Raw genomic sequence first — 24,589 nt, forward strand, 5'->3', positions numbered from 1 at the left:
AGGACCTCAACAGCGAGCCCAGGTGTATATCATCAGTATGGATTTTGTGCAAAGAAAATTGACAAGCTGGTATGGCATTGTACATTGCTTCGGATGTACATAATAAAAATAATTAATTAGTGATGTAAAAAACACTCTGAGGACCACATTGCTGGAGGCTGGCCAAGGGTCAGCTATAGTTCAAGCCTGCCTTAGAGATGTGAGGACTGAGTGACTAGACCTGGTGTGTTGGCTTTCCTCATGGATAGTCTCTTAAAGAGAGTTTTTATCATTCTAGATTCTTTTTTAACAAGATTCAGACACAAAAAGCCAATATGCCCAAAGACTGGGGAACAAATTTATTGAGGAGAAAACTTAGATTGCAAGGAAAATAATAAGGAAGTGACTAGAATCAATTACATAAATCAGTTTTAATATATTTGCTTAAAGAAAAGATTGGTAAGTAGAACTTAGATATCAACATTGTGGTATTAATTTTTTATTATTTTTTAAGATTTTTACTTTAATTCCAGTTATTTAACATACAGGGTTGTATTAGTTTCAGGTGTACATGTGGTATTTATTTTTAACTTGGGATGGACATATCAAGTCTATTCTACCTTCTACAGCGTGAAGTCTAATTTCTATCTTGATATGAGCTGAAATATGGCTCAGTAGGAGTCCAGCAGGTAGGCATGCAGGAATAAGAGAGCATATAATCCGTTTCAGAAGGGGGAAACAGAAATTCAGGGTATCAGAAGGTTAAGTTTGGACCAGATAGCAAGGTCACACTGGCCCTTTTAGGAAAGGGAAGCTTAAACAGCTAAAAGTGAAACTTCAGGGTAGATGAGGAAGTGAAAATGCTTAGTAGGGGAAAAGAGTAGAAGCAGGAAGGGAAATGGGACCACAAGTGTTGCTTTTTGTTTCTCTTCCTTTTTCTTCCTTCCTCTTCTCTCTCAACAAATATTTATAAAATACCTGTAGTATAACATGAAGAAAATTTACAATGTGCCCTGAATGAATGATTTTCAAATCAACTTGAGTCACGTGTGTCTAGATGTTTTCCTAATGTGCATTAAACCCCTCGGTTTGTTGAATTTGCACTGAGGGCTCTTAAAGGAAAGACCTTTCCTGGGAAAGTGTGGACAGACAATAGATTGATTTATAGCTTTGGGGAAGCCTGGATGTTTGGATTCTGACTCTTGGTTAACGTAAGGGCAGTGGAATTTATGATGTGCTATTTAAAATTTGAATCTCCCCCGGCAACTCCCAAAGTCACTTTCTTTACTAATGGTTTTCAACCAGTCTAACCAGTTAGATTACCTGGTTTGATTATGTGACCAGAGGGACAAAAACCCTGCTGGAAACTTCTGTTCTAGCCTCTCCTGAAGCCAAGATTCCTTGCACATATCTTTATGGTTCAAATTGGTGATAAAGCCTCAGTCCTCCCTAAGTTTAAGAACCAGGGGAACTTTTTTATTTTGTTGTTGTTTTAAGCTACTAAACTTTTGAGGTAATTTCTATACAGTAATAGATAAATAGCTAATTAATCAAGGCATGAGTTGGTCATTTGGGTATCTGGATGAAATAAAGCTGAATGTGATGAATAGTATCTTTATTTCTTGCTTTAGAGAGCATTTTTGCAGTTCCCCATCCACACACTACACACATTATACACATTTTGAAATGGGTGAGAGGTATGCCTTATTTTCTAAGTTGGGAAAAGGGTGATTGGAATACTAGTACACCACAACACATTCCCAAGCAGATCGGTTTTATGAGAGGGCAAATAGAAGCTGAGAGACAGAAATTAGTTCTTTTAAAGCTATTCATATTCATGCACATCATGGAAATTCTTCAAATTCCCCAAAGGGAACATATCCCAGTTTGAAGACTGAAGAGGAGATGTTGTGCTGTGTTGGGAAATAATCCATACTAGGAAACAGTGAGTGTGATGAAATAAATACTTTTGAAAAGGATTCCAGTGGGTCACTGTTGCTGACTGTCAAGCTATCATCACATCTAGAAAGGCATCATAAACCAGGATCTGGGCTCAGTTGAGTTTTCTGGGACAATAGAAGACATCTATGCATGGGCTCCATCTCCTTGTCTTTTTTTTTTTTTTTTTAATTTTCTTTCCAATGTGTGTTTATTTTTGAGAGAAAGAGAGACAGAATGCAAGTGAGGGAGGGGTAGCGAGAGAGGGAGACACAGAATCTGAAACAGGCCCCAGGCTCTGAGCTGTCAGCACAGAGCTGCACGCGGGGCTGGAACCCACAAGCTACAAGATCGTGACCTGAGCTAAAGTTGGACGTTTATCCGATTGGGCCACCCAGGCACCCCATCCATCTCCCTGCCTTTGATGCTCTTTTTCTCTGAGAGATGGAAGATGGGTGTCAGCTTGCTTGGTTGTTTTTGACAACTTTTTTCCCCCTGGAATTCTTTTGTTTTATTATGCTTGTTAATGTGGATCTTCTAATTGTTTCTTTCTCCCTCATACATATTTACCCAACATAGGATATTTTGCCCTTCATGGTATGTTTTGCATGGCAACTCTCAATACATTTAGCCAACATAAGACATTTCAAATATGACTCTGCAATAGCTATTTAATGTTTTTTTTTTTTTTCAACGTTTTTTTTTTTTTTTTTTTTTTTTTATTTATTTTTGGGACAGAGAGAGACAGAGCATGAACGGGGGAGGGGCAGAGAGAGAGGGAGACACAGAATCGGAAACAGGCTCCAGGCTCCGAGCCATCAGCCCAGAGCCTGACGCGGGGCTCGAACTCACGGACCGCAAGATCGTGACCTGGCTGAAGTCGGACGCTTAACCGACTGCGCCACCCAGGCGCCCCAGCTATTTAATGTTTTATTATCACTGCCAGTGCATAATCACATTTTTAAAATTTCTTTTTTTTAGTTTTTTTTTTGAGATATAATTGACGTACAGCACTACAATACATTAACACCCGTCATCTCATAGATACAAAAAAAAAAAAAAAGGAAAAGGAAAAAAATTGTTTCAAATATACTATACCATTTAAAAAATCTCTTCAATCCACTTGGAAGCCGACTCTTAATAAAGGGTACAAGTAGAACTCATTCTCAGATATCTTTACAGTTCCTGAGGTTTTGGTCAACTCTCATAGCTTCACTTGCCATCTATGCATCTATAACAAAGATGCTAAAAGTGATTCTTCACTAGATCAGAATTGGGGACTGGTGTTGAAAGCTGAGACAACCAGAAAAGAGAGATGTTTTAAAGAGAGTTACCCATTTTCTACTACAAAGCTGTCATCATCAAGACAGCATGGTATTGGCACAAAAACAGACACATAGACCAATGGAACAGAATAGAAACCCCAGAACTAGACCCACAAACGTATGGCCAACTCATCTTTGACAAAGCAGGAAAGAACATCCAATGGAAAAAAGACAGTCTCTTTAACAAATGGTGCTGGGAGAACTGGACAGCAACATGCAGAAGGTTGAAACTAGACCACTTTCTCACACCATTCACAAAAATAAACTCAAAATGGATAAAGGACCTGAATGTGAGACAGGAAACCATCAAAACCTTAGAGGAGAAAGCAGGAAAAGACCTCTCTCACCTCAGCCGTAGCAATCTCTTACTCGACACATCCCCAAAGGCAAGGGAATTAAAAGCAAAAGTGAATTACTGGGACCTTATGAAGATAAAAAGCTTCTGCACAGCAAAGGAAACAACCAACAAAACTAAAAGGCAACCAACAGAATGGGAAAAGATATTTGCAAATGACATATCGGACAAAGGGCTACTATCCAAAATCTATAAAGAGCTCACCAAACTCCACACCCGAAAAACAAATAATCCAGTGAAGAAATGGGCAGAAAACATGAATAGACACTTCTCTAAAGAAGACATCCGGATGGCCAACAGGCACATGAAAAGATGTTCAACGTCGCTCCTTATCAGGGAAATACAAATCCAAACCACACTCAGATATCACCTCACGCCAGTCAGAGTGGCCAAAATGAACAAATCAGGAGACTATAGATGCTGGAGAGGATGTGGAGAAACGGGAACCCTCTTGCACTGTTGGTGGGAATGCAAATTGGTGCAGCCGCTCTGGAAAGCAGTGTGGAGGTTCCTCAGAAAACTAAAAATAGACCTACCCTATGACCCAGCAATAGCACTGCTAGGAATTTACCCAAGGGATACAGGAGTACTGATGCATAGGGGCACTTGTACCCCAATGTTTATAGCAGCACTCTCAACAATAGCCAAATTATGGAAAGAGCCTAAATGTCCATCAACTGATGAATGGATAAAGAAATTGTGGTTTATATACACAATGGAATACTACGTGGCGATGAGAAAAAATGAAATATGGCCTTTTGTAGCAACGTGGATGGAACTGGAGAGTGTGATGCTAAGTGAAATAAGCCATACAGAGAAAGACAGATACCATATGGTTTCACTCTTATGTGGATCCTGAGAAACTTAACAGAAACCCATGGGGGAGGGGAAGGAAAAAAAAAAAAAAAAGAGGTTAGAGTGGGAGAGAGCCAAAGCATAAGAGACTCTTAAAAACTGAGAACAAAGTGAGGGTTGATGGGGGGTGGGAGGGAGGGGAGGGTGGGTGATGGGTATTGAGGAGGGCACCTTTTGGGATGAGCACTGGGTGTTGTATGGAAACCAATTTGACAATAAATTTCATATATTAAAAAAATAAATAAATAAAAATAAAGAGAGTTACCCATTTTGGGGCTAGATTCCACCCCTGGGCTTACCAACACACAGTAGGATGAGCTTTACTCAAACCAGCTTTCACCCTGTCTCCAACTCCAATCTACAGAAGAGGGCTAGGGAGGGGTGAGGGTCAGAGTTGCCCACAGCCAGTGGTCCTTGCTTCTTCACAAAACTACATGAGGGAGAAGACTCCAATAGAAATACTGAGAGAGCTTGGGATGCCTACAACACGGAGACTGGCATTTCTTCTCCAGTTGAACCTTAGAGTTGTCAGCAGGATAGTGAGAGACAGCCTTGGAGTCGTCACAACTCTCACTGGATGGAATGGCAGGAATACATGTGTTTCCTTGGGCCTTTAGCTAGTCCCAAAACACTTTTGGTAAGGTGAAGGGACGCTAGCAGTAAAAAGCTGGAGGAATGCAATAGGGGTAGGATGAGGTGGAAGAGGTCAAGTGAAAGCCTGATCTCATGTCAGTGTAGTGGAGGAAATCATGGAACTGAATATTACTGACCCAACCCCACCCCCACCCCCAGCTACTTTCGGTTCCTCAAGCCAAAACTCTAGCAAGAAATGAAGAATGAAGGGTAGGGAAGTTTTGAATTACATATATGATTGCATTTTTTAAGTGGGCTGGACTAAGTTTTAATAACTGAAAGTGAGGAATCCAAATGGAGATCATGGACTCTGTCCATGATGTTGTTACAAGACAAAGAAAGGGAATTCAGCAGAGCATGATTGAAAGCACTGACTTGAGAAAAAAAATTTTTTTTCATATATGCACCCCACTGAATTGAGATTCTTATAAGCTGCTTACTGGCTGATGACTCTAAAATTCACATTTCTAGCTCCATTTCTATATTCTCAACAGCCTTCTGGGCATCTCCACTGGGATACTGTACAAAGTCCATATATGTTAGTTCATTAGTAGGGGCTCAGGAGCCAGACTGACTGGGTTAATTCCAGTCTCTGTAACCCTAACTCTGTAACCCTGGGCAAGTTATTTAACCTTTTTGTGCCTCAGTTTCTTCATTTATGAAATGTTGATAATAATATATTACTCTTAGGATTGTTATATGGACTAGATTATTTATATTGGCTGGCACTTGATAGAACAAAGCGAATAGTAGAACAAGGATTTCAACCCAGTTTTATGAGATTCCAGAGACCATGCTGTCAATCTCTGAGATCTACTCATGATTTCATGCTGAAGTGACAATATTTTGACATATATGACTGTAAAATATATTAGTAAAATTCATTTCAATTAACTTCAGCTCTTTCATCTTCTTTGATGTGATTACTAGAAAATTGAAAACTGCACGTGTGGCTCACATTCTATTTCTGCTGGACAGTGCTGCTCAGAACCTTATCATTATCTGAAATTTTCTAGCCTTCAAAATCTCAAACATCTCACTCACCAAACACAATCTCTTTCCTTGCATTTTTCCTAAAATGGTCTCAGCTCCTCAACTTATGCACAGAGACACCCAATCCATCAGTTCACCTAATAAACACCTATTCATCATTTAGGGGCAAATTAATGGTCACTTCCTCAGAGAAGCCTTCCTTGACTTCTCTGATTAGGTCACAGGCCCTATTATAGCATTCCTTAAACATTGTATACTCAGTTCTTTCTGTCTTCTTCCTTGTTATAGTTACAATTTTCTGTTTATTTATTTGTGCAATTATTTGAGTGTTGTTTGGTTCCTCCAAGAGAATGGAAAATCCCTAAGAGGGTGAATTGTATGTTTTGACCCAACAGAAATTCCCCAGTGTCTAGCCAAGCAGTTAGCCCATACTAAACATTCAAAAAGATAAATTTTAAGTACATAAACATTCTTAAAAAAAAATTTTTTTTTTACATTTATTTATTTTTGAGAGACAGAGTGAGACAGAACACAAGTGGAGGAGGGGCAGAGAAAGAAGGAGGCACAGAATCTGAAGCAGGCTCCAGGCTCTGAGCTGTCAGCACAGAGCCCGACGCGGGGCTCGAACTCATGGACTGCGAGATCACAACCTGAGCCGAAGTCGGACGCCCAACCAACCGACTGAGCCACCCAGGTGCCCCAGTACATAAACATTCTTAATAATTTCCAAACTCACAGGGCTCTAGACTCTACTGACACTAATATTCTATATTTTGTCCCTATTCATCAGTCCTCTCCTAACTGTACTGACACCTGCCCAGATTAGATGCCATGATTAATTACTGCAATGGTTTCTTGCAAGTATCAAGCTCGTTTTATTGCATCTCACTAGCTCTAACTTGAGGTAAACCCGATCCTCTGCCTTCTCTTTTTTTATACCTGGCTAGCTTTTTCCAAGCCCTGGTGGAGAAAATGAAACCAGGTATGGTGGGTGCCTCTAAATTCATAAACTCTAAACTTGACTGTTTGGCAAACCCAAGAGGGCTTCATACTTCCTGGCAATTCTACTTTATCTTGATATAGAATTTCTGTCCCACTGTTGTTTAAAAAAATTTTTTTTATTGTGAAATATCATTTGTACAAAACTTTAAACACAACATATACATAATAGTAAAAAGCATCCACATATCCACCGTTCTGTTTAAGAAATAGAATATTACCAGTATCTTTAACTAAGCGTGACTTTCACCTTTTCACTTTTAAGAGTGAAAGGGTGTGCTAAATGGTCAGGATGCAATGACAAGAGGTGTAAACCAGTACTCTCCCAGGCAAATCAGGACACATGGTCACCACAGGCACTCTCCTGTGCCCTCCTGTGTGCCTCACTCAAATTGTATACTCCTCTACTCTGAATTTCATATTATCTTAATTTTTGTTTCTTTATAGTATGTATGTATTCCTAAACAAGGTTGTTTCATTTTATCTGTTTCTAAGCATAATATAAGTTGAATCATACCACATAAATTTTTCTGGTGTTTGTTTCTCTTATATGACAGTGTTTTTGAGATTTATCCATGTGATGTAAATATCTGTAGTTCATTCAGATTTTTCTGCCGTATTCCATTCATGAATACACAAAATTTACCAATTCTGTGGTTGATTGACATAAAGCAGTTTTCAGTTGGTTGACATAAGGCAGTTTTTAGTTGGGGGCTATTATAGTGTTTAGAATATTCTTGGGATTGTGTCCTGATGCTCATGTGCCAAACTGTGGATCAAGGACTTTAGGTTATGTGCATGTTCAACTTCACTCTGTGATGCAAAACTACTTTACAAAGTGGTTATATCAATTCCCACCAGCACGGTGTGAATGTTTTTATTCCATATCCTCACCGACACTTGGTATCATCAGATTAAAACATTTTTGCAAATCCAGTGCCTAGGAAATATTATCTCATTGTGTTTTTAATTTGCATTCCTTCTTTCCTAAACAGGTTGAACATTTTTTTCATATGTTTATGGTTCCTACTTTATGAAATGCTTTTTGCCCATTTTTCTGTGTATTTTTCTTTTTTATTTGTAGAAATTCTTTATGTATTCTGAGTATTAATCCTTTCGGTTGTATGATTGCAGGTATTTTCCTTTTCCTTATGCATTATCTTTCACTTAATAATGGCTTTGATAGATGTTCTTAATTCTAATGTGATTCAATTAATCAATTTTTGTTGAGTGTTGTTTGTGTTGTTTAACAAACACTTGCTTACTTTAAATTCTTAAAATATTTTCTTATTTTGTCCTCCAAAAGTTTTGTAGTTTTGCCTTTTATATTTAAGACTATAATTTGTTTAGAATTCTTTTTTGTCTCAGCACCCTTTTCTCAGGAGCCATGCTTTTTACACTGATTTGCAGTGCTGTTCTTTCATAAGTAATGATTCTATATATGCAGGGAACTTTTTCTGGGTTCTTATTTTTATTTCATTGATCCATTTTATTATTATTTGAAAAATTTTTTTAATGTTTATTTTTGAGAGAGGGAGAGACAGACTGCAAGTGGGGGAGGGGCAGAGAGAGAGGGAGCCAGAATCTGAAGCAAACTCCAGGCTCTGAGCTGTCAGCACAAAGCCCGATGAGGGGCTTGAAATCATGAACAGCCAGATCATGACCTGAGCCAAAGTCAGATGTTTAACCAACTGAGCTACCCAGGTGCCCCTCCATGGATCCATTTAAAAAAATCTCAAAGCTAACATACCTTTTTAAAAAACGGAGTATTTGGGGCACCTGGGTGGCTCAGTCGGTTAAGCGTCCGACTTCAACTCAGGTCACGATCTCCTGGTCTGTGAGTTCGAGCCCGCGTGGGGCTCTGGGCTGGTGGCTCAAAGCCTGGAGCCTGCTTCTGATTCTGTGTCTCCCTCTCTCTCTCTGCCCCTCCCCCGTTCATGCTCTGTCTCTCTCTGTCTCAAAAATGAATAAACGTTAAAAAAAAAAAAATTAAAAACAAACAAACAAACAAAAAAACCCGGAGTATGTGACTATGGTTGGCTCTTTGTTCTTCAATAATACCTTTAGAATCAGTTTGTCAAGTTATAAATTAATCTTAGAGAGTTTAAGATATTGATCCTTCTTATATAAAAGCATGATATATCACTACTTTTTAGGTTTTCTTTACTGTATCTCAATAAGTTTTATAATTTTCTCCCAAAAGGCTTTGTGCACTGTTAAATTTATTTATTTTTTTTTTAATGTTTATTTATTTTTGAGAGAGAGACAGAGTGCAAGTGGGGGAGGGACAGAGAGAGAGGGAGACACAGAATCCAAAGCAGCCTGCAGGCTCCAAGCTGTCAGCACAGAGCCCAACGTGGGGCTCGAGCTCATGAACTGTGACACCATGACCTGAGCCAAAGTTGGACACTTAGCCAGCTGAGCCACCCAGATGCCCCCAAATTTATTCTTAAGCACTTGAAATTTTTATAAAATGTGTTTTTTTGGGGTATTTCCCCAAAATTTTTGTTATGAAAAACTTTCAAATACACAAGAAAATTGAAATAATATAATGAATATCTGTATATCCTTCACCTAGATTCAGTCACTGTTAATTTTGTCATATTTAATGTCTGTGTGTGTAATGTTTTGTTGTGCCATTTCCACAAACTTTGTGAAGTCATCATTTAAAACTAGGAAATCTAATTTTATTGTCACATCAAGACATTCTAAGCTAATTTTGTGTTTTCTAAGTATTCACAGTTGCCTATTCCTTTCCTTCTGCTTTGTCTTGACCAAACTAGTCAGGCTTCGATTTCCCGTAAGGCCTCTGAACTCTGCTTGTGCCAAGCTTCAGCATACACATAAAAAAAATTGACCATGCACCCCCTTATTAGCTTCTCCTGAAAGTTGGCTGACCTTTTCCTGTCAGACCCCTCTTGCTTATCCAGTTTCTCCATAAAAGATTCTGCTCATCTCTGTTTCTCTTCTTTTATCCTATAAAAGAAAAATCATTTTCTGTTTGATTTTTAGATGCTTGCAGATTTCTGAGATAAGAATGTTCTCCCTACTACAATAGTCTTTATTTCTAATTAAAGTCTCTTCCTACCTAAGTCTGGGTTTGTTTTTATTTGACATTTCTCTGCCTCAGACCTGGAATCTGCCGTTTTTTCCACTTAAAAGGAAATTATTCCTTTTAGTGTATACTTTTTTATTGTCTCTGTGTGTGTTTTAGGCTTTTTTAAAGTAACTATTTGAAAGGAGGTTGTAGATATCATGACATTTCGCCTGTAAAAAGCTCAACAAGCATGTTTTAGGAATAAGGGGAGCCTCTCTCATAACTATAATCTGTTACCCCACCCAAGATAATTAACTATAATTCTATAATACCTTCTGACATCTAGTCCATATTCAAATTTCTCCAAGCATCAACATGGGCTTTTATTGCTGGTTTTTGTTTGTTTGTTCTTTGATTGTTTTTCTCTTCTACACAAAATTCAATCAAGGTTCAATTTGGTCATCTGGTCTTTGGGTCACTTTCACCTTAGAACATTGGCCCTACCTTCTTTCTTTGTTCTGTATGACATTGGCTTTTGGAAACTATACATAACTATTTTTACATATATCATAGGATAAAGCAAATTAGAAAATATATCAAGAGTAAGCCATAAGAGAAATAAGATACAAAAATAAAAGAAGAGAAACCAGCAATGTTAAATTTGATCTGACAGTATCAATATCAACTCATTATTTTAAAACTGTATCACTTGCTAATTTTCTTCACTAAAGAAGCAATGACACTCCAGTAGCATTGAACACACTGAGTGCCCAGATTAGAGTTTCTAAATATTATTCCCCCCTAAAAGGAATCATTGGCTTTTAATTGAAAAAATGGGTGATTCCAGATCTGAGGCAGTGAAGTACAACGTAAGCATAGAACACCTTGTTATGACCCTGAGATTAGATTTCCTAGTTTTAAATTATGACTCTCCCACTTGCTAATTTTTGTGAAAAATAGGCCAAAAAAACCCACTAACTTCTCTGTGTTTCAATATCTTAATCTGTAAAATAGAAGATAATAATAATACTTCATAGAGTTTAATGGAATAAGTGCTCAAGAGATATTAGGTATTAGGTATTAGGTAGAGGTATTAGGTATTGTCATTATTTTCATTAGCACCATTCAGACTTCCTATTGTTATTATAATAAAACCCAAAATCTTGGGGCACTTGGGTGGCTCAGTTGGTTAAGTGTCTGACCTCGGCTCAGGTCATGATCTTGTGGTTCTGTGAGTTCTAGCCCTACATGGGGCTCTCTGCTGTCAGTGTGGATACTCCCTCTGCCCTTCTCCTGCTCGTGTGCATGCTCTCTCTTTCTCTTTCTCTCTCTCTCTCAAAAATAAATAAACATTAAAAATTTTTTTAAATGATATAAACCAAAATCTATTTTTTAAATTATTTTTAAAGTTTATTTATTTATTTATTTTGAGAGAGACAGAGACAGCATGAGCAGGGGAGGCTCAGAGAGAGAGGGAGACAGAGAATTCCAAGCAGGCTCCCCACTGTCAGTGCAGAGCCCAACACGGAGCTCAAACCCATGAAACCTTGAGATCATGACCTGAGCCAAAACTGAGAGTTGGATGCTCAACCAACTGAGCCACCCAGGCACCTGTAAACCAAAATTGTTAATAAGGCCTGCAAGACCCTGTCTTTCCCTTTCTACCTTATTATGTTCACTGCATACCATTCTTCTTTTTGCTTTCAAAATATGAACCACATTTGTTAATGTGCCACATTTTCATCCACTTCAGAGACTTGGCTCATAATGTTCTCTCTTTTTGAAATGTTTTCTTTGTCTTTTACATGGATGCCTCAACTCAGCTCAAATATAACTTCCCTAAGGAATCCTTTCAAAGAACCCTCGTTGTTGTATAAACCCCACAGTATGCTATACTTCTTCGTAGCACTTTATCAGTTATGATAGGTTAGATTATGTTGCAGAAAAAATAATCCCCAAATCTCTGTAGTTTACGACAACAAAGGTTTTGCTTTCTAATCACATGTCCCCAAAGATTCTTCAAGAGATTTTGTTCATTTTAGACACTTAGTCATTTAGTACTGACAATGTACTTACCATCTTAAACATTGGCAGTTGCCATGTTAGAGAGAAAAGCTCCTTAGTTTCTCACATTGGGCACCTAAATACTTATCCTGGCTATGACCCATGTCACTTTTTTCACAAATTGAAGAGAAATTCACATAAATAAATTTAACCATTTTAAAATGAACAATTCAGTGGCATTTAACTCATTCACAATGTTGTACAACCACAAACTCTATCTAGTTCCAAAATTTTCATACCCCAAAATAAAACCCTGTACCCATTAATGTACCCATTAAGCAGTTACTCTGCATTTCTCCTACCTTCTAGTCTCTGGTAACCATCAATCTGCTTTCTGTCTCTATGGGTTTACCTATTTTGGATATTTCATAGAAATGAAATCATGCAATATGTGACATTTTGTGTCTGGCTTCTTACACTTAGCATGTTTTCAAGGTTCATTCAGATTGTAGAATGTAATAATAATTCATTTCCCTTTGTGGATGAGTAATATCCCATTGTATGTGTATGCCACATTTTTTAAAATCCATTCATGGATATTTGGATTGGATATTTTGGCTATTGTAAGTAGTGCTGCTATGAACATTAGTGTCTAAGTAATTGAATCTCTGTCTTCAATTCTGTTGAGTATATATATAGGAGTAGACTTTCTGGATCAGATGATAATCCTCTGTTCAACTATTTCAGATACTGCCAACTGTTTTCCACATGGCTGAACTATTTTATATTCCTACCAATATATGAGGGTTACAATTTCTCCACATCCTCACCAACACTTGTTATTTTTCTTTTTTCTTTCTTTCTTTTTAAATCATAGCCATCCTAATGGATATGGTATGATATCTCTTTGTGGTTTTGATTTGCATTTCCCTAATGATTACTGATGTTGAGCATCTTTCACTGTGCTTGCCGCTGGCCATTTGGTATATCTTTGGAGGAGAAATGTCTATTCAATTCCTTTGCCCGTGTTTAAATTGTATTGTTTGTCTTCTTGTAGTTGAGTTGTAAGAGTTATTTATATATTCTGGGAATAAGACCCTTATGATTTGCAAGCATTTTCTCCCATTCTCTGGGTTGTCTTTTCACTTTATTGAATAATGTCCTTTGCTGAACAGAAGTTTTGTTTTTGGTTTTTTTTTTTTTTTTTTTTTTTTTTTTACTTTTAATGAAATACAATTTATCTGATTTTTCTTTTGTTATTTGGGCTTTTTGTGTCAGATCTAAGAATCCACTGACAAATTTGAGTTCATGAAGATTTATCCCTGTTTTCTTCTAAGTTTTATAGATTTAGCTCTTATATTTAGGTCATTGATCCAATTTAAGTTAAGTTTTAAATATGGCATGTAGTAGGGGTTACAGCTTCATTGTTTTGCAAATGGATATCTAGCTGTCCCAGAACCATTTGTTGAAGAGATCATTTTTCCCCATTGAATGGCCTTGGCACCCTTGTGGAAAATCGATTGGCCATAAATATATGGGTTATTTCTGGACTCTCAATTCTATTCCATTGGTAAATATGTCTATCTCTATGACAGTATCACACCCTTTTGATTACTGTATCTCTGTGTAGTAAGTTTTTAAATGGGGAAACATGAGTCCCCCAACTTTGTTCTTTTTGAATACTGTGTTACCTCTTCACAGCCCCTTGCAATTCCATATAAATTTTAGGATTGGCCTTTACACAGCTGCAGAAAATAGACATGTGTCACTTTTGTTCATAACTCATTGGACAGAATATTAACTTGGTCTAACCCAACTCCAATTTAATCCTATGTGTCAGAAAGAAGAGGAAAATCATATATTAATGAGCAGCACCAATATCTATGAATCTTATTTTTAAATCAAGAAAGTCACCTTGTCACTCTAGGAGGGGACTGATGACCGACACCCCATTTATTTAAATGACACTCATATATTCACTTTTTTCTGATTCTTCTTTTCCTAACCTCTTCTTGCTAAGTCAGAAAGTACGAAAGGTATGAGATTTTAAGCTGTTTGCAAGCTAATAAATGATCCTGCCATAGGTTTTTATATAGACAGTGGCAGAAAACAGGAAACCTCTGTGTCAGAGACAAAAACTGTGTACTCACAGCAAAGGCAGCAGCCGAGGTGACATCATAGCTCAGTTCCCTGAACCCTGGTCCTTGTGGGGTGACACAGAGAGGGCCAGATGGTACCTATACACGCCTTTTGGTTACAATAAAGAAGATGACGTCCAACTTCGGAGACTCTGATCTTACACAGTGCTGCTGGCAAATCCACCCGTCCTACCTTCTAGAGAAAGACATTATTTTATTATCCTGGAATGTAAGTTAATGTTCCAGGGGAAAGGTATCTGTAAATTTCACAGAGGGAGTCACCATTTTGATCTTTACTTATCTAGGAATGCAATTACATTTGCTCCAGGGTAAGTCCCTGTCTCTCCCTTTTCAGGGTTGCCTGGCTGTACAAGCATTCCTAGACAGTTAGTTCTGGAGCACATGGGCTAAACATGTAGGAGTGCTGCAGGTTATGGAAAATTGTCTTTTAACATCTCTTAAATTGCCCCCTTCAAAGTTCTGCTTTTGAACATTCCACTGTACTTGCCTTAAAAAAAAAAAAAAAAAAAAATCCCATCCTTTCCCAACTATTTCAATTGCAAAGACTCCTAAATTAAGTGCTACTAATTTCCTCATCATCAAAACACTGTGGGCAACAAACTTAAAGTGTTTGATCACAATATGTTGGCAAAAAGCACAATGATAAATGGTGTATGGGACAATAATCTTGAGCTAAAAGAGGAGGTAGGAAAACTCCAAGCCAAATTTATTTTACTTATTTTATTTATGTAAGTATTTATTTATTTAGAGACAGAGTGAAAGCAGAGGAGGGGCAGAGAGAGGGAGACACAGAATCTGAAGCAGGCTCCAGGCTCAGAGCTGTCAGCACAGAGCCTGATGCAGGGCTCAAACTCCAAACTGTGAGATCATGACCTGAGCTGAAGTTGGATGCTCAACTGACTGAGCCACCCAGGCGCCCCCAAGCCAAATTATTTTAAATATAGCCTATTATACTGGTGCCTGGGTAGCTTAGTTGGCTGAGCATCCAGCTCTTCATTTTAGCTCAAGTCATGATCTTGCAGTTTGTGATTTCAGGCCCCACGTCAGGCTCTGTGCTGACAGTGCAGAGCCTGCTTGGGATTCTCTCTCTCTCCCTCTCTCTCTGCTCCTTCCCACCTTTCTCTCTCTCTCAAAATAAATAAACTGAATAAATTTTGTTTAAAAGATAGCCTATTATATTAGATATTAGGAATTTGTATTGAATAGTACCATTTTTATTAAAAAGGGAGTAAAGAAAGAATACATATGCAATTTCTTGTGTATAGATATCAATGTAATTTTTGCATTTTGTAGCATGTGAATAGATATTTATTTATTTAAATTTTAAATATATCCTGTCAAGCACATGTGCTAAAATAATTCAGAATAGAGATAGGGTAGTTTTCATATTGTTGAATGGTTTCTTTTTATCCATGTCTTTCCACTTCCTTTTCTTGAACCCAAGATGATAGTAGTGAGGGTACAAGTGTGAAAAGGATATTTTTGAAGTATCTTGGTGATGTCTTCAAAAATCTGAGGGAATTTCATTTCCAACATAAAATTCTGTACCTAGCTGAGTGAAAAATGCAGTGTGAAGGTAGAATAAAATCATTTTCATTAATTGCACCAGTTAGTGCTACAGATGAGTTAAAACTTTATTTTTGGGTTCAAAATGACACTACTTCACACTTACTAGGTTGGCTATGATTTAAAAAAAAGAAAAAAACCACCCTGAAATTAAGTGTTGGTGAAACTGTGGAGAAATTACTATATATTACTGATGGGCATGTAAAATAGTGCAGGCAATACAAAACCAGTCTGGCAATTCCTGTAAAAGTTAAACCTAGAATTGCCATATGACTCAGCAATTCCACTAATAAGCCTATTCCCAAAGGAACTGAAAGCAGGGACTTAACCAGATACTTGTAAGCTGGTTTTCACCACAGCATTATTCACATTAGTCAAAAGGTGGAAATAATCCACATGTCCATCAACAGATGAATGGACAAGCAAAATATGGCATATACATGCAATTAAATATTTTTTAGCCATAAAAAGAGAATAGTGTTTTGACACATGCTACAACATGGATGAACCTTGAAAACATTATGATAAATAAAATAAGCCAACCACAAAAAGATACATATTATAGGATTCTAGTTACATGAAATATCTAGAATGGGCAAATTCATAGGGACAGAAAGTAGAGTAGAAGTTACCAGAGGCTGGAGGGATGGGGATGAAGAGTTACTACTCAATCATTGTAGTTTCTGTTTGAAGTGATGAAAAAGTTATGGAAATAGATAGTGGTAACCAAAGAACAACATTTTGAATGTGATTGATGCCATGATACTTAAAAATGATTAAAATAGCAAATTTTATGTTACATATACAAACTAACATTTTTAAAAATTAATAATTTAGTATTCCAAAAGCCACTGAATTTTATAAATAGGTGAATTGTATGGTATGTGAATTGTCTCCAATAAATCTGCCTTAAAAAAAAGGGCATTCACAATTTCAAACTTACTGAAAAAGAGACAGCTCTGTATATGTTAGTAAGAACAGTCTGCACATAGGATAAGGTTGACATATCATTATTATTATTATTTTTTAAGTTATTTATTTTGGGGAAAGTGCAAACAAGAGAGGGACAGAGAGAGGGGGACAGAGGATCTGAAGCGGGCTCTGGGCTGAAAGGCTGACAGTAGTGAGCCCGATGTGGGGCTCAAACTCATGAATTGCAAGATGGTGACCTGAGCTGAAGCTGGAGACTAAACTGACTGAACCACCCAGGCACCCCGACATATCATTGTTTAATAAATGCATGTAAGCTAGCCTATCTTGAAATCCAAAAAAAAAAAAAAAAAAAAGGAAATACAGAACTAGAAATTGAGGATAGAGCTGCTGTTCCTCAGATCAGTTGTCAAATCTTCTAACACACTACTAAAAAAACCCTGTTCGTCAGGCAAAACTTTGTTAGGCCAATTGCAGTAAGGAAGAAAACCACTTTGATAGAGTCTTAGTAATGCTTCAGAAGAGTGAAGTCAGAGGAAGCTATTTGTAGGGTTTTAGAGCCTTGAGTTCAAGTGGCTTAGATGGGTCTCTCAGTGTTGGGATTGGACAAAGTTTGTGATACAAAAGTTGAGGACTGGTGGATATAGTGAGATGAAGATCTTGAAGTGAGTCATGATAAGTAAACTATTACTTGATAAGTAGGTTTTTGGTCCAGATGGTTGATCTATTGTCCTAATAGAAAAGCCATTTGCCTACATGAACAAATTGCTTACCTAGATAAAATCAGATTTGCAAAAATTTGCCCAAATGCATAGTAAAGTTATTGATTTATCATCCCATCTTTCTGGATAAGATTTCCTGAGGCAAATATTTTAGTTCTCTGTCCCAGTACTTAAACTATGTTGATGCAGGTGGTCTCAATTATTACTCAGGAAAAGTGAACAATTGTTACAGACAGAAGCCTAAGCATTCATTGCACCCTATTTGTTTCTTAGTCTAGAGCAGTGATTGGCAAACTACAGCCTGTGAACTAAATTTGGTCCATTTCCTATTTTTGTACAACTCATAAGCTGATAAAGGTTTTTACATTTTTTAAATAGTTGGAAAAAATTAAAAGAATAATACCTTGTGACACACGAAAATTAAAAGAAAATCAAATTTCAATGTCCATAAATAGTTTTATTGGGACAATGCCACACTAATTCATATTTCTATGGCTGCTTTCATGCTACAAGGACAGAGCCGAGTAGTTGCAACAGAGACTATATGTTCTCCCATGCCTAAGTATTTACTATCTAGCTATTTATTTATGTATTTATTTATGTTTATTTATTTTGAGAGAGAGAAAGAGAGTGCAAGCAGGGTAGGGGCAAAGAGAGAGGGAGAGAGAGAATCCCAAGCAGACTGCACGCTGTCAGCACAGAGTCCGATGCAGGGCTCGAACTTACTGAATCGTGAGAACATGACCTGAGCCAAAATCGTGAGTTGGATGTTTAACTGACTGAGCCACTCAGGCGCCCCCTATCTAGCTCTTTATACATTAAAAAAAAGTCTGTAGACCCCTTCCCTGCTTGGGAAAGCATATTAATTACCAAAGGGTGACCAAGCTTTTTGAGAACAAAAAGAAGAGGACAATGTACAGGTTGAAAAGTATAAAGAAAAATAATGAGAGAAATTCTTTGTCTGGATAACTAAATCAAAGGCAATTGGACCAAAGATATTCTATTCATGTATGAGCACAAAGCTGACAGCAAGATACCTTAAAGAAAAATATTTTCTCAAATACAAAAGTTAACAGAGCAAACTAAAACCAAATCTTGAATGTCTTCATATTTGAAACATAAGGCACTTACTTTTCAGCAATTGTCTGCATCGTTCAGCAAAAACATAACAAATGTGAACATGTGTTTCTGCTGGGGAAGGAGGACAATTGATGGAAATATTTTCTAATTTGTTCCTCACTGCATACACATACATACCCACTTGCACAAACTCACACTAACCAAAAATATGCTCAGTCCCCAAATCAAAATTAAAACACTAATAACAAGGGTAGCCATGTGGGAATGGGGAAAAGAGAGAAAAGAAAAAAGAAACATGAAATAATGCTGCAAACCACATCTACAGTTTGTATTTCAACAAATAAATGAAGATCCTGGGAATAAATGCAAAATGCAAATTAATTGGAAGAAAGATGATGAATCAACAGCATTATTAGTATACAAAAATACTCCTATTACATAAGTATTAGTGGATGATGTTCCCTGCCTCTCTACAACTTTGGAACTATAGAGTTGGATTGTTAAATATACTCCATGTGAGTGCCAATACCAATGAGACTTTACTGTCATCCTTTGATGTCACATCAAAAATTTCTAGGGTATTTAGACTGAGAGGCTGAATATACAAACAGACAATAGCCAGACTGTACATAAAAACAGAACTCTGACCCACAATCTGCAGCAACTAGCATAGGAAATTAACCCATTATGTACAGTAACCAACACAACAAGTCAACCCACTCTCTATTAGTCAGACTTGTAGGAAGTCAGACCACCATCTCTAGCAAACAGTCCAGGAGGCCAAACAGTTACACAATAATCCCTGTAATAATCAGCCCCAAATGTCTAGGACTTGGTTAATACCTGATAGCTTTTCTAATTTTTGCCCCTCCCAGTTCCCTCCCCAATTCCAATGTAGGGCCAAATAGAGAAAGCCAAATCACGTAACCAATCACATAGGATATTCCACTTCTCCCCAGTCCACCTACTGCTTCCCCACACCAACAAAGCCCCACCCAATTCAATTAAGCCCCACCCAAAGCCTTCCCTTTTCCTCCACTATGAAACTTTTCTACTCTTCTGCCTGACTGAAGCCAAGCACAAGTGATGGTGATTCTCTTGCTATAGCAAGCTGAGAAAACAAGCCTTACCTTATTCTCATTTGGGTAGTTTTCATTTGTTTCTGCCATCTTCATCAGAAATATCTTCTAGTTTTTATCTTTTGCTATTCAACACTCGCTCTGGGAAAGACTGTTTGGCTAACATCCTAGGATGTGTAACATTGTCAGTGCCCAGCTGCCTTCATATTCTAGGGAGCATTTCTGAAACTGCTTTGGCCTTGCACGATAAGTAAGTATATAAAGATTTTAGAGAGGAAAGGCTGGGTCATGGTATTCCCCCTTCATCTTTAATTAGGTTTATCTCTCCACCCCAGTAATATTATTTACTGCTATTTTTTTTTTAAAAGAAACTTCAGAGGCTTTTTTGTTTTCAGCTGTTATTATTCTATACATCACCTTTCTGCAGTGTAAGGTGTAGCTCTGTCTCCATTCCAGATCTGACCTTTAAGTCTGGCCACCTTTTCTTGATTCATGTTATTGTTTAATCTGAAGCAAGAGACTCCATCAATACAAGCAGGTGGCAATAGCAAAATGGCTGCTTTCGTGAAGATAGAGAATGGGGGCAATTAGTTTTAAGAAAATAAGTTTCCAGATCTTCAACTTTTCTATATACTTTTTCTTAAACCAGATCTAAGAATTCAGCTGTATAGTCAAGACATCATGCTGGTTTTCAGGTTTTATACAGGTCCTTCCTTTCCAGCTCCCCTTTTGTGTCCACTGTCTTATATGAACTTGCTATGCTTGGAGGAGAGGAAGACTCCAGGACCCCAGGATGGATATACTTTGAAACACAGTGTCAGCTACTGAGGAAGTGAGTGACTCAAATGATATAGTAACACATCCTTTGCAAGTCAAATGTTTCTCAGTTCTTTGCTTTCAGCAAAATTGAAGGAAGATCTAAAGAAGATGACAGCCAAAATTACATTAAAAATGAGCATTTGATGATTGATAACTATGTAATTTGGGACATATATCTGAGAAAAAGCTCATACAATTGAACATCACTATAATAAAACCCCTTCCATTCCCATCTAATTTTTTATGCTATAAAGTGTCAAATGAAAACAAATCCAGACTTAGGAAGGAAGATTTTTTTCCCCCCAAAAAGACTATTGGGATAAGGGGAGGAAGATATTGCAAAAAAAGAGAACAGGTCATTGTAGTAAACAAGGTCAGAAGGAACAGGGTGCTGGGGAATGGGATTGGCAGAGGGCACTCTGAGCAGTTGGCATGGTGGACAGTTTTTCTTTGTGGCCAGGCACTTCTGTGAGGGCCATTAGAGAAGTTGTTCCACACTTCAGTGCTCATTTAAGCAGAAGGGTAGGCCAAAGTTCGGGGGCCTGGGGGAAGGAGAGAAGCCTCATGAAAGTTTGGTCAAGTCAGATTAGTGGCATTTTGTTTAGATTGGTCAGTGCAAACAGTTCAGTTAATCATTTATGAGGCAGAGAATGGGAATTTGGACAAATGCCTGGCTTTGTCATAGGTAGACAGGCTCATCAATGAGTCTTATCTAAGTCATATAGGACAGGTTGGCTTTTGGAAGTAGGCCACTTCTTGAAACCCAAAATAATGGGGGGCTTTTTAAACTATAGCTGTTTTCTAGGACAAGACTCAAGTAAAGTTCAACATTGCCAAAGGTTCACACAGAATTGATGCTGAACCCTAAGTCATTTTCTTACTAAGTCATAATCATCCATGGATACATGAACTGAAAAACAAAGAAACAAAAGAACATCCATCTCACTAATACATTCCCATTAAAATTTTACTTTACTCAGCTATTGGTGAGTATTAGGTTCAGCACTGATAGAAAGACTTTCTGGATTCAATTTGTTCTCATATTATAAAAGCTTATTCCATGCAAACTACTCCATTCTGCAATATCCTGAATTAAATTGTTGGCATCCTGATAATTTTATCTAAGGATCTAAGATAACAGTTGCTGGTTTTTGGTTTTTTGTTTTTTTTCCCGGACAAAATAGCCCAATTTCTTCATAGTGCAATGCTGGGCTTCTCTAGTGAATTGCACACCTCCATTAAGACCTTGGTTAGTTTGAGGGGCGCCTGGGTGGCTCAGTCGGTTAAGCGTCTGACTTGGGCTCAGGTCATGATCTCACACTCCATGAGTTTGAGCCCCACGTCGGGCTCTGTGCTGACAGCTCAGAGCCTGGAGCCTGCTTCGGATTCTGTGTCTCCCTCTCTCTGACCTTCCCTCGTTCATGCTCTGTCTTTCTCTGTCTCAAAAATAAACACTAAAAAAATTAAAAAAAAAAAAGACCTTGGTTAGTTTGATTAGTTAGGGATCTCTGTGGGGTGGCAAAGCAAATAATTGTGGTGTCCTTTTATGCCCCCAACAGGGCTTTAAGGAAGCTGTAAGAGTCAGCCTTTGTTTCAAATAGTGGTTTTTGAGTTCTTGGCTCTCCTTTTTCCTTCTCTCTGTCAGTGGTTTCATATCCAACAATGCTGTAAGCAGCAACTATGGGATGCTATTTTTAGCCTCCCCCCCCCCCCCGCCCCCCCACCTGCTGCTCTTTGTCAACACTAGCAGGTGGCATTTCATCAGTTCTTAGTGACTTGAGTCAATGTTTTTACATCCACTGATCATATCAATTCTTGGACAGAATTATAAAATGGTACCCATATCAAACAACATGATGGGTCATCAATTTTCAGGCATCAAAAATCTCTTTTTTCTTTTTATTACCCTTTAACTAATACTTCCCTGTTCCCCTTATCCCTACCCCTGGCAACCACCATTCCACTCTGCTTCCATGAGCTTGTCTATTTTAGATTCCTCGTGTGAGTAAATCATACAGTATTTGTCTTTCTGTGTCTGGCTTATTTCATTTAGCATAATGTCTTCCAGGTTCATCTGTGTTGTCACAAATGGCAGGATTTCCTTCATTTTTAAAGCTGAATAATCTTCCATTGCATGTATATACCACATTTTCTTTATCCATTCATCAGTTGATGGGCATTTAGGTTGCTTCCATGTCTTTGATATTGTGAATAATGCTGCAATGAATATGACAGTGCAGATATTTCTTTTGAGATCCTGATTTCAATTCCTTTGGATGTATACCCAGGAGTCTGATTGTTAGACCATGTGGTAGCTCTATTTTTAGTGATTTGAAGACCTCCCTACTGTTTCCCATAATGACTGTTCCAATTTATATTCCCACCAGTAGTGCACTAGGATTCCAACTTTTGTGTATCCTCTCCAACGTTACTTTTTTTTTTTTTTTAATAAAGCCATCCTAAGAGTTGTGAGATGATATCTCATTGTGGTTTTAATTTGCATTTTCTGATGATTAATGATGTGTGCACCTTTTCATATATTTGTTAGCTATTTGTCTTCTTTGGAGAAATGTCTATTCAATTCCTTTGCCTATTTTTAAAAATTGGGTTATTTTTACTATTGAGCTGCAGGAATTTCCTTAAATTTTGGATATTTACCCTATAGCAGATGTATGGTTTGCAAATATTTCTCCCATTCTGCTACATTTTATTGATTGTTTCCTTTGTTATTTGACATAACCAAAATTCTTCATCCCCTGTCTAATTTCTTACTATATAAAAGTTTTGCCATGTGGAGTTAGGGATCCTCACATCACTTGTCACTTCAGATACAAATATGGACTAATGGAAAGATTAACAAAACATAATGTGTTTCTAATGCCAGTTTATTTATCTTACTCAAAGGAAACAGGACGGATACTTCAACGGGCAAGCAAGCATCACTTTTAGCAAAAAGTTTTGCAATATCCCAGACACAGCCAGGTTCCAAGACCTCCAATTTCATGGGTCATACTAAATTGTATGGGATGAAGGTAAAGTGGGGTGGACAACGTTGGTCTGGGAAAGGTATTCGACTGTCTGCTCCTTGACTTTTTATACCCTATTTGTCATATTGTCCCTCAAGGTGTGTATAATTTACTAACATTCTTCAGGGCAGTTGAATCTTATCAACGATAGGTTATACAACAAATAATCTGGACAACCAGATGCATTTCATGTGGAAAAAGCAGTCTGTACCCCATTCCATATTTATCTTAACATTCCCAGAATTAATGTTGCAAGAAGGTAAATTCAGGGTCAGTTTCCCCAGGTGTTCCTGGGCCTAGAACAAGTTTCAATTTACTGACAATTTTTTTCATACAATGTTTAAGAATTATGCCTGAGTCCAGCTCCAGCAGGTCCAGGGGTTCCCAAAGGATGAACGGCGTCGGTGAAAAAGTTAAAAAAAAAATAAAACAAAAATAAAAATGGACACAGACAACAGCAGTGTGTTGAACTGGCCGCTTTATTGTGGCAAACGTGGCATTATATTTGTTAGCAAGCATACGTCATCTACGTTTTCTAGCATTACCTAATTCTAAAAATGTTCCTATGTGTAACCACCCTTTAAGGAATAACATGGTTATTTTCTCATAACGTTCCCTCCTGCCCTTTGCTTATTGATTAATTTCTTACATTATTTTCATTATGTATCTATGTTTATCTACAATCTATAGAGCATTTGCTTTGCCGTTTTCATGAAAGTTCATCTATCTCTCAACACCTCAAGTGGAACAGTTACAGGGACATGACCTCTTAGTTGTTTCCCTGAACCACTTGTGGCTTGAGGAACAAAAGTGTTCGCCTCGGTCTGAGGTGCCAGGAGGGGGCCAAGAGGGCCTTAGGGACCCACGCCTTATGCATTCCCAGAGAGACAATGCATCTAGGAACTAATGAACCATTCTGTACCTTAACCGACTAGGTTCAGTCATCATCTGGAATGCCTCCTGGGGGCCAAGTGGGCCTAGGGCTTGGAGTAATTTGTGCCCGTAGATACACTCCTTTGTCGCCGGAGTGGGGCTTTCAAATCCATTTATTCCTCCTTTGCTGGCAAATGTATGAGGCTATCCTTCCTTT

At 37.8% G+C, this 24,589-nt stretch overlaps 1 long non-coding RNA gene across 5 annotated transcripts in view; it reads left to right on the forward strand.

The window, feature by feature from the left end:
* Positions 1-24,589, forward strand: part of LOC122224408 — a 92,730-nt gene that overhangs the window by 62,941 nt on the left and 5,200 nt on the right. The window lies entirely within an intron of this gene.

This window comes from Panthera leo, chromosome B4 (genome assembly GCF_018350215.1).
Source record: "Panthera leo isolate Ple1 chromosome B4, P.leo_Ple1_pat1.1, whole genome shotgun sequence".
Lineage (NCBI taxonomy): Eukaryota > Metazoa > Chordata > Mammalia > Carnivora > Felidae > Panthera > Panthera leo.